Below are 4591 nucleotides of genomic sequence, written 5' to 3'. Positions count from 1 at the left end.
ATAATGTAGAAAATAATGTATATGTATATATATATATATATATATATATATATATATATATATATATATATATATATATATATATATATATATATATATATATACCTACACACCCACATACACACACACACACACACACACACACACACACACACACATATATATATATATATATATATATATATATATATATATATATATATATATATATATATATATACAGTGCACACACACACACACATATATATATACACACATTCACACCCACACCCACATATGTATTTTTGTTTTACTTAGTAATTTGTGGAGTGGGTGCTACACGCACAGGGTGATGTGAAGGAATGGTGTGGTAGTCTAGTTAGTGTTAAGTGCTTGCATGCCTTCCCGCTTACAACTGCCACCACTGACTAGCCTCGTGCGAAAAAGGGAGCAGCTCTACATAAGCCTCCCCCTGCCAGTTCACAACCTCTCCTTCATTGAGACTCCTGCAGTGCCTCCTCGTGGTCTCCCATGGAAACTGGGTACCTTGCGGTCCCAGGCTAAACTGTGGAGGATCTCGGAGCAGCAGGAGGCCCCAGAGGTCCAGAGTCATGGCCCACCGGCGTGTGGACACTGTACCAACTCCAGCCCCTAAGCCCCCTGGGGTTAATGGGAGGCTCGGGGGAGGTGGGCCTTGACAGTCCTCCTCCCACCTGATATAAGCTATCGGCAGTGAACTCCATAAATGGAAAGGCTGGGAGGAGGGGAAAAGTCCCTCCCACCCAGCAAGTGAGGCGGACTGTGGGCCCTTCTGGGGGGACGACTGCTGGAGCGCAGGGTGGGAACGGGAACTACTCATCTCGCCTGCACTCTAGCAGCCGCCAGCCCAGAGTGAAACTTGTGGGGGAAAGCCCTCGGGAACCCCACAGCCCGCCACCCCCTTTTATGTGGGTGGCATCCACCCGGAGTAACTGCCCGAGGTTGAATCTCAGGCGGGAAGTCAGGGTGGGGGCTTGGAACGTCCGGTCTTTACGTCAGGATGATCGGTTGCCTCTGCTGTCGAGGGAACTGGGGAGGTTGAGAGTTGAGGTGGCTGCTCTCTCAGAGGTGAGGAGACCTGGCAGTGGCATGACCAGTGTAGGTGGCTACACCTATTACTGGTCGGGCCGCAGCGACGGTCATCACCTCCAGGGAGTAGCCATTGCCATCTCCAACAGACTCCAGCCCTCGGTAGTAGAGGTTACTCCTGTTGATGAGCGTATAATGGTATTGAGACTGAAGCTATCTTTTGGCTTCATGTCTCTTATTGCTGTGTACACTCCTACTGATGTTTGTAAACTTGACGTGAAAGAGATGTTCTACGCCAAACTTGCATCTGTGGCAGACAGATGTCCCCGATGAGATATTCGCATTGTTCTAGGTGACTTCAATGCGGTATCTGGCTGTGATCGAGCTAGCTATGTGATGTCTGTCGGTCCCCATGGCTCAGGAGCTGATGCCGGTAGGGAGAATAGCTTCCTTTTCCGGGACTTTGCTAGGTCCCAGAAATTGAGGATTTCTGGCTCCTGGTACCAGCGCCCAGACCCACATCATTGGACATGGTACAGCGATGCAGGTAATGCAGCCAAGGAGATCGACCACATACTCGTTAGCACTCGTTGGAGGATCCTCCAGAATTGCAGGGTGTACAGGAGTGCTGAGTTCTGTGGTACTGACCATAGATTGGTTGTAGCTACCCTTCAGGTCCACTTCAAAACTCCCCAGCGGTCAAATGATCACCCTAGGGTGTTTCATTTGGACAGGCTGAGGGAGGGGGAGTGTGCCCGTGGGTTTGCTGAGGCAATCTCTGGTTGTTTCACAAGGCTTGACAGTCTGACGGACCCTGTTCTCCTGTGGGATACCTTTAAGCGTGAAACGCTTGATGCAGCCCAAGATACATTTGGTGTATGCCCGAAAGCAATACAGAATTTCATCTCGCAGGAGACACTGGAAGCCACAGATGCTTGTCGTGCGGCTTGTCTGACAGGGGATCGGGAATTGCACCGGTCTCATGTGCACAGAACTCGGTCTCTGTTAAGAAGGGACAAGGAACAGTTTATTAGGAGTCTTGCAGAAGAGGTAGAAGGCCATTTCTTAGTAAAGCAGTTCGTAAGTGGTCAGATTGTTTCAGATCATGTTGTGGTGCGGGAACGCTGGACTGAGTATTTTGAACAGTTGTACCAGGTTGACCCACCAGCAGTTTACTTAGATGCGCGGAATGCCGAGACCCTGTTGCCGGTCCCACCCATCAGTGAGGATCCTCCCTCCCTAACTGAAGTTAGGGGGGCAATCTCCAAGCTGAAGAGTGGCAAAGCAGCTGGTATCTGCGGCATACCAGCTGAACTGTTAAATGCTGGTGGTGAACCTATGGGGCGGGGGTTACATGCTGTCCTGGCTGCCATCTGGTGGTCTGGTACCGTTCCTCCTGACCTGTTGAAGGGTGTGGTCATTCCTCTCTGGAAGGGGAAGGGGGACCGTTGGGACTGTAGCAATCACCGAGGCATCACACTGCTCAGTATACCAGGCAAGGTTCTCGGCCACATCTTTCTGAAATGTATCAGAGACCATCTACTGAGGCATCAGAGACTGGAGCAATCCGGATTCACTCCTGGTAAGTCTACAATAGACCGTAACCTTGTGCTTCGAGTCATTGTAGAGCGCCGTCGTGAGTTCGGGCGTGGGTTGCTTGCAGCCTACATCGACCTCAAGAAGGCGTTCGACACGGTGCATCGGGAATCACTCTGGGAGATCCTGAGATTGAGAGGAATTCTAACAAGGATTATTGGACTTATAGCAAGCCTGTATACTGGTACTGAAAGTGCTGTGAAGTGTGGCGGTGGCCTGTCGAGCTTCTTTCCTTTTAGTTCAGGAGTGAGGCAAGGCTGTGTCCTTGCACCAACTCTTTTCAACACTTGCATGGACTGAATACTGGGCAGAGCTACTGTTCAAAGTCATTGTGGAGCAATACTGGGCAATATCAAGGTTACTGACCTTGACTTTACTGATGATGTTGCTATTCTATCTGAGTCTCTGGAGACCCTAGTGGTGGCTCTGGATGCATTTAGCAATGAAGCAAAACCCTTGGGTCTAGAGGTCTCCTGGACCAAGACCAAGATCCAGGACTTTGGAGACTTGCTAGGAGAACCTGTTCGGTCGGTACGTGCTTGCGGTGAGGACATTGAAGTCACAGAGAGCTTTACAAACCTTGGTAGTACAGTTCATAACTCTGGTCTGTCAGACAAGGAAGTCAGCAGACGGATTGGCCTGGCAGCAGGGGTCATGAACTCTCTCAACAAGAGTATTTGGAGGTGCTGGTACCTGTGCAGAAGGACCAAGCTACAGGTTTTCAAGGCCCTGATAATGCCAGTTTTGCTATACGGTTGTGAAACCTGGACATTATCCTGTGCCTTGGAGGCTTCTTGAAACCTTTTGTAATAGGTCCTTGTGCCGGATCATGGGGTACTGTTGGCGGGATCATGTGTCCAACCAACGGCTACACCGTGAGACTGGCACAGGACTTGTTACCTGCACAATCCGGGATCGCCAACTCAGGTTATATGGCCACCTGGCTTGCTACCTACAGGCTGATCCTGCTCATCAGGTTGTCTCTGTAAGAGACAACCCTGGGTGGAGGAGGCCTGTGGGACGGCCTAAGAGGTCGCGACTTGGGCAGATCTATCATGAACTCACTCAATAAGAGTATTTGATGGCAGTACCTGTGCAGAAGGACCAAGCTACGAGTTTTCAAGGCCCTGATAATGCCAGTTTTGCTGTACGGTAGTGAAACCTGGACATTATCCTGTGCCTTGGAGGCTCGTCTTGAAGCCTTTTGTAATAGGTCCTTGCGCCGGATCATGGGGTACTGTTGGCGGGACCATGTGTCCAACCAATGTTTACACCGTGAGACTGGCACAGGACCTGTTATCTGCATAATCCGTGATCGCCAACTCAGGCTATACGGCCACCTGGCTCGCTTTCCTCAGGATGACCCTGCCCATCAGGTAGTCTCTGTTAGAGACAACCCTGGGTGGAGGAGGCCCGTGGGACGACCTAGGAAGTCGTGGCTTGGGCAGATGGACCAAACCTGTCGTGATGAACTCGAGATGGGCCGAGTCCCTGCCTGGCGTCTTGCCATGAGGGAACCTCGTGGCTGGAAGCGAAGGGTGGATGCGGCTATGCGCCCTCGTCGGCGTTAGCCCCCCTTGATTGACTGATTAATTAGTAATGTAATGAATATGCGAGACCAGAAACAGGAGTGTAAACATAGTACAGTTGGTGGATACAAAGAAGTGTTGTATATAGTGTTGAAATATTTCAATTATACATAGTCGTGAACAACAAGAAAAGGAAGGGGAAGAGTCCAAAGAGATAGAAAAAACAACAAAAAACATACCAGTGCCAAAGCTTAATTTCACTTAGATCATATTACTCGGCTACATACAAAAGCAATCTGCAATAACCTTTAGATGATCAGTACCTGTTAAGAAAAATATTCTGGATGATAAAAATGAATCCCTCATCAAAATTCGTCCAGTAGCCAAGGAACTCAACGACAGACAAAACGCAGAATATA

The sequence above is a fragment of the Penaeus vannamei genome, chromosome 2, assembly GCF_042767895.1.
Source record: "Penaeus vannamei isolate JL-2024 chromosome 2, ASM4276789v1, whole genome shotgun sequence".
Lineage (NCBI taxonomy): Eukaryota > Metazoa > Arthropoda > Malacostraca > Decapoda > Penaeidae > Penaeus > Penaeus vannamei.
This window is presented reverse-complemented; position numbering follows the sequence as displayed.